The 12,455-nt window shown below is 35.8% G+C and overlaps 1 protein-coding gene across 2 annotated transcripts in view; it reads left to right on the top strand.

Annotated features, from left to right (window-relative positions):
- TSPAN12 (tetraspanin 12) overlaps positions 1-12,455 on the top strand; it is a 111,918-nt gene that overhangs the window by 18,480 nt on the left and 80,983 nt on the right. The window contains exons 3-4 of one of the 2 annotated variants that reach the window (XM_070264951.1): positions 667-750; positions 1,077-1,207. The gene's annotated coding sequence lies outside the window, so the exon portion shown is untranslated. The remainder of the gene's footprint in view (positions 1-666; positions 751-1,076; positions 1,208-12,455) is intronic. The other variant, XM_070264952.1, reaches the window with a different exon arrangement.

Raw genomic sequence — 12,455 nt, 5'->3', positions numbered from 1 at the left:
TAGGATGTATTTTAAAGGAAAAAAAGCCAGATTGCATATTAATGTTACATAATATTACTCCATTTTTGTAAAATAATAAACAAAATCTGTGCGTGTGTGTATATGAGAGAGAGAAAGAGAAAGGGAAAGAGGAGGGAGAGCGTGTGTGTGAGTGTGTGTATGTGAGTGTGTGTATGTGAGTGTGTGTATGTGCATTGGTTTGTATCACCATGTGGAAAGGCGGGTTTTCTCTGTCACGTGGGCAGAAGGGTATTTAAAACAGGGGGTAGCATATCTTCCTTGGTCTTTGTAGAACTTGTGCTTGGGTCAGTTGCTATAATTAGCAAGTGTTACTGTTGTAATTTATAGACATTTAATGAAATTAAAATTTAAAGTTGCTGTCTGAGGAAATATCAGCTGACTTATCACTCCATTTTCAGCTCTTCTCCCTGCAGCAAATTCACAGTTAATCAAGCAAGTTCTTAGTAACTGTCCACCTTTGATAATTTAAGGACTCCCCTACCTTGAGGCATGGTATAAACTAGATGTTCTCTCAAGTTCTTTTTGACGCTGCACGTATACCTATATCTGTATGAACATTTATTCATTTATGTTAAATTATATGTAACTATATAGCATATTTAGCCCCAAATACTTTTCTCCCAGTAATTATGTTTCTCTCTGTAGAATTCGAAACTGTTTTACAATGGAGTCAAGTGAATGACAGACTTACAAGAAATTTCTTGATTTAGAAAATTCCCATGAATACATGTATGTACAATTTGAGAATCCTTCATTCCTCATCCATATATTGACAAATACTAGAAACATATATGAGCAAATTGAGTTCAAAATAAACATGATGTGACAAAATAATGAAACTAATTGCCGTTTAAAGCAATATTGTTGCTAATCTGGGAAACCACATTTATAACTATTCAGCTTCTCTTTGATCTTATCCCTCTGCTCTCTCAGTTCAACATATGTAACATTTCCTTTCTACCTCAGAACTTATGAAGTATTCTAAGCAGGCTCTTTACACTAAAAAATTAAGGTTGAGGTTAGGAAGTAATGAATGTCTTTCCTTTCCTCTTCAGAAAAGAATGAGAATAGAAGGAACCAGAGAGAATTTTCTGTAGTATTTTTAATTTAACATAAATATGGAATGAAATTGATGCCTTCTGCAAAGAAACCTAGAATTGGATTCTTCTCTTCCCCATCACACCAGGTGAGCAGAGCTACACAACAACAACAAAAATCTGGTACACATTTCAACTATTTTCTCTTCTGAAACTGAGTTTGAGGAGGCAAGGATCAGACCTCTGCGTTTCATAAATTTTCCTGGTATAGTATCTTCTATGCAATCACATTCAAGAATTCAAAAATTACGGGGTGCAAAATATCTCCTTGTAGGGGCTGGCCTGGTGGCACAGCGGTTAAGTTTGCACGTTCTGCTTTGGTGGTCTAGGGTTCGCTGATTCGGATCCCGGGTGTGGACCTACACATCGCTTGTCAAGCCATGCTGTGGCAGGTGTCCCACATATAGATGGGCACGGATGTTAGCTCAGGGCCAATCTTCCTCAAAAAAAAAAAAAAAATTCCCTGTAAATGTTTTCTGTCAATAACCCAAGAGCATAATAAACAAATAGTTGCTACTTGAGCCCTGGATGACAAAGAGAAAATAAAAGTGTTCCCTTTTTCTTCCTCCCTCTGATTTCCAGGAAATTTACAGATACAAATATTCTCTATGTGTGATATTCCTGTATATAGATGTAGGAATTCCATTTATTGTGGAGGAATGTGGGATGTGGTCTAGTTAGCCAATGGGGATTGAAAATGGAGGTTGGTATGTAAGAAACCAATTTACAATGATCTGCTTATATATGTTTATAATCACATGACTTCATAACTTATAGAATGGCTGATTGGGAGACTGTAATCATGTGGTAAAGGTACTGGGAATTGGTTAAGACTGTGGACTTTGCGGTCAAACTCCTTGGGTACCTGTTTTTGCTCCACTCATTACTAGATGGAGGTGTTGGTGAGTCAGTTTCTCTAAACTCAGCTTCAGCAATCGTGATTTCAGTGCCTACTTCGTAGAACTGTGAAGGAGATTACATAAAGGGTTGCTTGCAAAGTAGTTAGCAAAGTCAGTGGTCTATGTTAGTCATTAATGATATTAAGTATGTTTGGGACCATTTCTTGCATCCACTGAACTAGAAAAAAATTGTTTTGTTCTATTTCTGTATCTTTCCATTTTCTAGGTCTGGCATTAAATTTGAGAAAACCAATTTAAGACCAAGATAATTTAAACAGAAAAATAGCTAATTCTCAGACCAATTAGACCAAGGGAAGCTATGACCCTGAAGTAAACGTAGTGGAAAATACTCTTCGGAACTTCCATGGTTCTTGGGAGGCAGGCGAAGGCCATAGCTTCAAAGAAAGATAATCCAGAGAGGACTGGCTTTGCAGCTTCTGGGGACAAAAATACCAATTCCAAGTGATTTTAACCAATCTTGAAATTCTCTTTCTTGGGGCTGCCACTATGAGGAGTGAGGAAATGGTTATGAAGTACTTTTTTACCTCTCTCTCTAATAGCTGGTTGTCTTGAGCCAGGGAAAGAGGCTGGAGAAGTACAAAGGTGATAGGAAAGGATTGGAAGGGGTGTGGAGAAAACTTTATTAACTTTATCTTACTGTAAGCTTATAACAGCAGACTCATTTAAAAAAAAAAGATGAGAAAAAGAAGAAAAAGAACTAACATTTATTAATCAACTATTATGTGCTAAGCACCCAGCTCCGTGGTTTGTTTATATTATTTCACTTAATTCTTTCATTAATCCCACAAGGATGTTTAGTCAGGATAGGGTAAGTTACCCTGTGATAACAGCTCTCAGTGGCTTAAAACAGCAAGATTTTCGATCCACATAATTCTCAAAGGCAGCTCTTCTCCATGTGGTGGCTCAGACTTGCAACTCCACATCATATCAACATGTGCTTCCAAGACTGTTCCAGAAAAGACAGGTACTTCTTTAACGTTTCATCAATTAATGCTTCTTCCCAGAAATGACATTACTCCACTCACATTTCATTGGCCAAAGAAAGTTACAGCACCATGAGTGACCTCAATGGGGAAGAATGCAATTTCCTCATATGCCCCAAAGCACGAGCGCTAGAAACTGGTGAACAGCATCGATGTCTATCACAAAAGAGAATTTCCTATTTTGAAGATGAGGAAGCTGAGATTCAGAGACGGTAACAACTAGGCAAAATACCCTGTTCCTATATGGTGTATTGAAATGCAAAACTCCTAAATCTGTATTCTTTCCATTGCATCATCTCTCTTCACATATATTCACTTTCAAGTTTATATTAATGTAACACACAGAACAGGCAGATTTTTCATTAAATCAATGTAGAAATGAGCATTATAAGTTACTCCATAGCTAGATAAACACAGATAAGTGTGTCAACTACTGTAAAAACTGCAGTATCATAATCATGTGCTTTGGGATGAGTTTTTCTTATCCGTTGATATTGAGATAAAATATTTTCAATTTTGCTGTGTTGGCATATTTTTTGCTTGTTTGTTTTTTTGTTTTTCAAAGGATTTTAGCACTCATGTGTCCTGAAGAAACCTCTGTTGTGCACTTACAGCATAGTAAAATCCATGGCATGCAGTTCAAAGAAAGTCCACCAATTAGGCTAAGAACATTTTCCAGATTCAAGGAAGCCTTCTTCACATTTGAGCATGGTCTGTGGATCAGTGAAGATAGTAGTTCAAAGGGACTAGTCAGTTTAGTAAAATAAGTACCTTGGTTACCCATTAAATTTGCCTTTGTAAATAAAGTACAGTGAGTTTCCCTTTGATCTCATGAAGATAGTTCAGCATGCTATACATAGCACAGAGATGAAAGGAGACTGGGCTGCTTAAAATGAAATACGCCACCAAGTGATATAAAGCTTTCAAACTCTTTTGAGCAGAAGCAGAAGTAATCTTGTAAGTAATATCCTTGCTTTGCAGTATTTTCACAGGGCATTTGGCATTAATTTCACGTTATTTTTGATTAATATGAATAAACAATGGGCACAGCAGGGAAAATGTTATACGACATTAGGCATAAACATGATCAATGATTTATGATAGGCTGCATATCTCCATTTCCATTTCTTGAAAATTACATCTAGCCTTCCTATTATTTCATCAAAAATCTGTTGTCACTCTACTCTCTGGCCAGGACATTAAATTTTTTAAATTTAATAGAAACGCCTCTATAGCCTTACATTTTATCTTCCTCTGGCTGGTTGATATGACTTGTCTTATTGGTAGAGGATGGTGCATTAAAAAACAGAAAAGAGGAAAAGTTAGATTGTTGTATTTTCCATCTTAATGACAGACTTCTAACTTCTGGTAGATTTCTTCTGGTGCACATCCCTCCTCAAATGTCAAGTTTTATCTGAGTTTTTAACAAATCCAGGCCAAGGTCTTTGCTAATATTTAGCTTATATTCTGAGAGCTGGCATTTTAATAGAGGTTTTGAACTCACAGCAATGAATCCCTATGGGGGAGTTTTCAACACAGGTACTAGATGGGGCATAAGAAGTGGCCCTGAAGAGTCTGCAGCAACTGAATCCCACTGGCATTCTTGTCACTTCTTTGGAAAGCTGACCCTAGTTGAGGGACATACACAATATGCACAATAATTCTACCTTTGCGTTGTGGCAGTCTAATTTTACTGGCTTTTTAAAAGTTTGTCGAAGAAACCTTATTTTTTTAATTCCTAAATTATCTGTAAAGTTTGGGCTTTCAGTACTTACATGGCAGCATTTTTATTTGACAATTTAAAAAAGTACCTATTTTCAACTAGGTCCTTATCATAAACAATGTTTTTCAGTTTTTCTTTAGAAGTTATTTTGAATAAATTAAAATTATGTTCATATTCGACAACGTGTTTCCCAAAGATTAAAATAAATTTCCATATAATTTTTGAAAATTAGAGGAAAATTATATATGGATAAATATAGAATTATCAGAGTTATTTTTCTGCATCCACAAGCCAAATATGGTAGGCAAAACGATGGCCACCCAAAGATGCCCCTGTTCCAACTCCTGGAGCTTGTGAACATGTTACCTTACACAGATAAAGCAACTTTGAAGATATGATTACCCTTAAGGACTTTGAGATGAGGAGAGTATCATGGATTATCCAGGCGAGACCAACCTTTACATGAGTCCTTACAAGACCCTTTCAGGCTGAGGACCGAATCAGAGGGAAAAGGGTTAGAGAGATGGAAGAAGAGGGCCATAAGCCAACAAGTACAGATGGCCTTTAGAAGCTGAAAAAGACAAAAAAATACACCATCCCCAGCACCTCAAGAAAGGAATACAGCCCTGCAAAAATTTGGATTTCAACCCACTGAGACCCACGTTGGACTTCTGAGTTCCAGAATCGTAAGATAATAAATTTGTGCCATTTTAATGTCAGTTTGAGGTGATTTGTTACAACAGCAATAGAAAAATAACTCAGATTTTGGTACTAGGAGTGAGATTTGAACCCATGCAGCATACAATATACCAGGTATTATCTTTTCTTTAACTAAATAAAAATGATTGTCTAGGAATACAATTTAATAATAAGAAATTTGAAAAAATAAAGCTACATATACAATCCCGTTTAATAACTTTTTTTGTGCGGGAGTTATGTTTCTTTTTACTTCACAGTGAAAATAGCTTTATTGGTTTTTCTAATTATATTAACAATATAGGAGCAATGCAGAAAAAAAAACAAACACAAACAAACCAAAAGTCGTCTGAAATCTCACCATGCTGAGAGATTGTTCACTAACATTGATGGTTGTCATTTCACACATCTCTATTTTTTTTTTTTTTAGATTTTTTAATTTAATTTAATTTTTTTTTCCTTTTTCTCCCCAAAGCCCCCTGGTACATAGTTGTATATTCTTTGTTGTGGGTCCTTCTAGTTGTGGCATGTGGGACGCTGCCTCAGTGTGGCTTGATGAGCAGTACCATGTCCGCACCCAGGATTCGAACCAACAAAACACTGGGCCGCCTGCAGCGGAGCGCGCGAACTTAACCACTAGGCCATGGGGCCAGCCCCACACATCTCTATTTTTATACATACATACACATGCATGAAGTTTTTCATAAATGGAATCATTACACTTGACATTTTTAATCAGAGAAAAAATATTTTTCTTTTGAAATGTATCATTCATACATAAAGATATTAAGACATATAACTAACGTATACATAATAATAAGAAACGGCTGTGCACCTACCACTCAGATTAAGGAATATGACATTTAACTGTACTTAGAAAGTCCCCTTTGCCTTTTCCCGATTGCATTTCCCCTCCTCTTCTCCCAGAAATAAACAATTTTTGGACTTTTATATTAATCTTCCCTTGCTTAAAAATAATAGATTCAGCACCAATGTATTTACTCTGAAACAATTATTTTTCAGTTTTGAAAAACTGAGTAGGACGCCAGACTTACCCGTAAAAAGAAAGCACTTACTGCTATTAAATGAAGGTTCCCAGGAGAATGTAAACAGAAAAGAATCTCTCAGTCTCAAAGGGGAGTTTTAGCTCCACAGAGTCTAGTCAGTACTTCTATTATGATTGTGGAGGGACTGGATCAACCTTCATGAATTTGGAAATAAGGGAATCAAGATTGAGATATTATAATGGATTAGGGCAGAGGCATGTGAAGCCTGTTTAGAAAAGCAGAACAGCTTCAAGTCCTTGAAACTTGACATGAACCTGACTTCAAATATTAACAGAACTTAAAACACACACACACACACACAGACACACACACACACACACACACTGAAAAGGAGAAAGTGATAGATTTGCAATAGAAGAAAGCAAAGATGAGCATCACAGAGGCATACACTGGCAGTACCCATCCTGATTCCACCACGAGTAGAAGCAGTCCTGATCCAGGCACGCAACCCTTTCCCGGCCCTTCGGCAAATCAGATCAATCCCTTTTGTGGAGATGAATGTTGCCAAGGCTTGGGGGGCACTTATCGCCCATTTGTTATGTGGAAGGATTCCCTCAGAGAAAAACTCTTGGCCCTTCTTTCTCTTGTTTACTCCTTTCCACAGGAGGAGAAATATTTTATCCAATAGGTGAAATTTGGAAAAGAAAGATGTCACTCTTTTCCGTCCTCTCTCTCTCTCTGTCTCTCCCTGCCCTCTTTGGAAGTCAGCCTTCCCACAGGATGCATGCGTTTGGTCTCTCTCCCTCCCTGTAGTCAGGGGCTGGGCTGTGGGGGTAAGTGGGATTCAGCAGCTGTACCAGCAACAATGTCAGTTGGTTTTGTTCGATGGAGAAATATTATCAAGTGTGCTTAGCTGCATAGTTAAACCTGTGTCTCTAATTTAGCCTTCATCTCTTATAAGGCTGACATTTTGAGCTCCATCTATATTTGCCTTTCACTTGGTGCCAAACTTCTGGGTAGGCAGGGATACCATCTATTAGGCTCCCCTATACCCTGGCAGATATATCAGATTGTCTTGTGTGATCTCATTAATTATCCAAATCATATATTTAATTTGTCTTGTCCTGATTCCATACTCACCAAGTAGCCTTTAGATAGTAACTTGCCTCTTTATGAGGCTTGTTTCTAGGAAAATAATGCATGCACCAGAAGATTTTAAGTGCCCAGCTTCCAGTTCTATTTCTCCTTGTAAATTAATACATGGGCATTTTGTTTTGATACTGTACTTTTGTGAGCCTGGTTAATGTGCATCTGCCCTCAAGAGATGAGTCTCTCAATTGGACGACCTTGGAAGTTGTGGGTAAGATTGTCAAAGCTCCAAGATGTTTTAGAATTCAATCCAGTGTGGTTTTTATACTAGGAAATTTGAGTGGCTTGATTAATGTGAGAAAATGCAGGATTACTTTCCATTCAAATGCCATTACACCTAGATGTGAATACATTTATTTGTCTTAAGAATGAAGAAAAGCAAAATCCAATTAAGAGGCATGGCCACCTGGCTGAGAGTCTAACCCGACTTGAAAACTAGCTAATGATGTGATTCATGTCTAATGGACATGAGCCCCATGAAGTTTTCTTCTTTCACTTTTGAAGCCCTTGTTATAGTCTACTATAACCTACAGGCTTCAGTATGTTCCATCCTTGTCACAGACAGAATCCAATCTTACCTCAGGACTAGCCTCAGGTCTTGGGAAGCTAAGAAGGTAGCTCCAAAAATTATATGGGGATTAGTTCCTAACATTTTGTGAGATGGTGTATTTCCTTTGTGGAAAAGAATTTTTCATATCTGGGAAGATTTAGAATTAATTGTAGAAATATTTAAGAGAACCAAAATGTAATATTAATATTTTTACATTAATTAATGTGTGCATACTTGCTATATTAAGTATCTAAAGGTATAAAAGACTTTAACCCTTTAGAATAACAGGTCAGCCTTGTAACACCATTTAAAAATGTCTGATTGAGAATTGATTTAGAATTGTGTGTCTAGACGGAATATAATTAATCTTATATATAGTATTTGAAGATTTAAGAAAACAACTATTTTTAAAGTTTCATATATTAATTTTACAAGTAATATTAAATACTTTAGAAAGTTTGTTATATAATTTATGTATACATAGAAAGAAATTGAGTATATTCAATGTATTAATGCAGTTTAAAACGTTAAAGGAATTTAATTAACAAAGTTTATAACTGGCTCCAGATAGTAATTAAGGGTCACTTTTAAAGTGACTGTAAAAATTTGCTAGCTTTGTACATGTGATAATAGGGTTCATATAATGAAGTGAAACTGTAAAGAAGAACTAATTTTCTTTTACTTATAACTATAATAAATTGAATATTTTAAAAACTAATAATCTATTAATGATTTTTCTCCACATAAAAACCAGTATGGAGGAACGGAAACTCTCATTGAACAGGAATCACTTTTAGTGTCAGATACAAATCAAACTTCTGATATCAAAAGTTGAGGCCAGTGTGTAGATTAGGCTGTGGTATATTCACTAGAGAATGCTAGCCTAGGATAGGCCTTTGGAGATAGGCAAACGACCTTTAACAGATTGCATTCTGACCACATGATTGGCAAGCCCCTTCCTCTTTTGGAACTTCTACAACTTTTTTAGCGCTTTATTAAAATAAATTATTTCCTTAAAGTACTGAACATTTAAAATGCAACATATCAGTGAGAATAAAGCACACGCTTTAAGTAATGATAGGTTTTTATGGTTCTCAAGCAAGTCAGCTCTGACAATAATGAAGACAGGTTTGTAACTTTAATAATAGAGTTCACCAAACTTCCTAATGATTTTTCATGAGTTTGCACTTCAAAAGAGCTTTTATCCTTTCTCTAGGTCCCATTGTGATGAATGAACAGATACCAATGGCAAGAGGGTTTGGGAACCAGACAGATCTTGGTTTGAAACATTTCAACTTATACTAGTTCTGAGATCTTGGGCAAGATATTCAACCTCTTGGTTTTCTCATCTGTAAATGTGGGATGATAATATCTACCTTATGAGGTTGTTTGTAAAGCTTAGAGATGTTATATAAAAAGAGTTGGTACACGACTGGCTCTCAATGAATAAGATGTGATTCTTATGGGTCGTGTAAAAACAAAGGTGCGTGTTGTTGGGCGAGAAAGGGTTAATTTCTGCAGTGGGTTGAGCATGTGTTTGTATGAAGGACCAGCTGCCTTGACAATATGCTGCTGCAGTGACTCATGGCTGGCTGCCAAACTGAGGCTCCAAGAACCCTTCTGCAACGTTAGGCGATGATGTGCATCGTGTAAATGATACCCTGCAAGAACTCTAACTTCAGACTTCACGGGGTTGAAGTTCTGGCCTCTTACAATCTCCTAGAGATCACATATCCTCTACCTCACGGGAGTGAGAAAAGTCTCTAGGCCCAACAATTGTCCACATAGATTTAGGGCTGCCTACTTAATTCCTTAAGGTCTCCTTCATTTACCAGCCACAAGCCTTCGTGTTAGTTTTGTTCATATATCCAGTGGATATTTTTTTCCCGCCTGTGATTATTAGATGCAAAATATCAGACTTTGAAACTCTTGTGGAAACTGCAAAAAAGATTGTCTTCTACATACTGTTGTGGTTGATGAAATTCTGAAGTGACATTCTGTATCAGTCTCCAACACTAGACAATGTTAAAAGAATCAAGTAGGATGATCTAGAATTTAGAGAGATAAAGAGAGAAAAGATGTTAACAATATGACAATATTTGGGTGCAAAAAAAAGTGAAGTGTTTTTTTTTTTTTTTAGTCTAGAGAGCTGTATAAAATGGAAAAGATCTCCTCCATTAACAGCCTTACTGAAATTCACTATTTTTCAGTGAAGGCTTTGTACATCTGAAGACATTTTTTAAGTGGAATAACAGAGATGGGCTCTAACGAATAACAGAAGAAAACTGACGACTGATTCCATGAAGTAAAGAATATTGAAATCAAACACTTTACCATCATCCTAAATACACTTTGTTAATATCTCCTGTTTGGTAGGCCAAAAGTTAAAATTTTCCAGTTGATAAACTGTTGCATTGAACTCTTCCCAATCTGATCTAGAGGAAACTGAATCTTTTAGACATTAAAATATATGTTGGTTGGCTACCTTTAAATTGACTTCAAGAGTTAGTTACACTATTTATCATGATATAGATTTGATTTGGTAAAACCATTACTTTTTATCATATTATTTTAGAGGAGTTAATTTTTTAATTTGAAAATATGTTTACAGAAGCCTGTAGAATGTTTTCAGACACTGAGGAGATGAAGGATAGAGACTGCTTTTAAGGAGGTTATGGTCTAGTGGAGAATATAGACTGACAAATAATTATAATACACAATTTACATGTTAAAAGAGGTTACAAAAGGTGTTATGAGAGCATCAATGATGGGCACCCAAGTCGGCCTGGGGCTGTCAAAGAGTTCAGTTTTAGGGCTCCTGTGTTGAAAATGCCATCGAGTCATCAATTGAAGCTGGATGCATGGTGTTTCAATTTTGGAGCCTTTCGTGGCTGTAGATGGAACTCTAGGCACTATTCACAATTATGAAAAAATCAAATGCCTCTGAAAAGCATTTGTCACTCATGTGTAAATGCTGTGCTATGCCTTATGATTAATTTCAAGCATACATGAAAATGTAGTTTAAGTATAAAAATATTTTTTAGGGTGGCTGAGGAATTAACATAAAAAGACTTCTGATGATAGCTTTGGTCAGGAAAATAGAGAGAGGAAGCAAAGTCTTAGAAGATTATAATTTCTAATGTCAGTTGCAAAGAACCTTTTTACAAATCTCTATAACACAATCTATAAAATTAATAAAAATCAATTAAACTATTAAAATTATGAAAGTAATGAAAATTTGGTCATAAAACTAATATAAAAGGTCAAATGTTTCGGTTTAACTTAGTTTACTTAAATACATATTTTAATTATATTCAGATCAATTAAAAATTTATTGTGATTTTCTGATTATAATTGGTATATGTTTTTAGTAGAAAATTTGGAAAAAATTTGGAAAAAAATTTGGAAAAAAATTGAAAAAAATTTGGAAAAAAATTTGGAAAAAAATGAAGAAATAGAGGAGAAGAAAATAAAATTACTCATAATTTCACCTCTCTCTTACTCCCTCAACTGTAATCTCTTAACATTTTGATATTTTCTACAATATTTATATACACACATGTGAATGTGTGAGTTTTCTGATCCATTTTAATTTTGGAGATATGAAAAGTATTCCTCTGGTCACTAATCCTATAAATATAGAGTTGCAATATAGTTTAGTAAAAAGAACTCAAAATTTGAATTAGCCAGATCCACTTTGTAGTTATAAGGAATGGGATAAATTGTTGAACCTCTGAGCTGGTTCACCTGGCTTAAAATTCTAGCTCTCTTCTTTATTGCCATGTAACTTTGGGCAAATTTATTTACTATCAGAAACCTCAGTTTCCTTATCCATAGTAACAGGACAATAATTCCTATTACTTTTTTATGGAGAATGGATCCAGGGGAGCAAATATCAATGAGGCAAAGGCTGAGGAAGTAGTCTAGTTGAGAGATTGCCATTTTCTTGACTAGGTTATCGGCAAGGGAGACAGAATGACACATGGATAACAGGTATATTTTGCAGACGAATTGATGGAATTTTCCATTAGAGCCAATATAGTGTAGGGATAAGATAAAAAGATGAATCAAGGATAAAAATCTAGGTTTCTGGTTGGAAAATGAATGAATGGTGATTCTACTTACTACTTATTGAGAAGTGGTGTGGCATCCATTGCTGAGAGCAACATTTTGCATACTTAAAGCTTGAAATACCCTGTAGCTGGTGGGATACTAGAAGCTGGAGTTCCCAGTAGAGGGAATCTGGGCTAGAGATGTGCTTATAGGAATCGTCAAGATATAGATGTAATTTAATGCTTGAGAACTAATT

Source organism: Equus caballus, chromosome 4, assembly GCF_041296265.1.
Source record: "Equus caballus isolate H_3958 breed thoroughbred chromosome 4, TB-T2T, whole genome shotgun sequence".
Lineage (NCBI taxonomy): Eukaryota > Metazoa > Chordata > Mammalia > Perissodactyla > Equidae > Equus > Equus caballus.
Note: the sequence above shows the minus strand (reverse complement) of the source record. Positions and strands in the feature narration are given on the sequence as shown.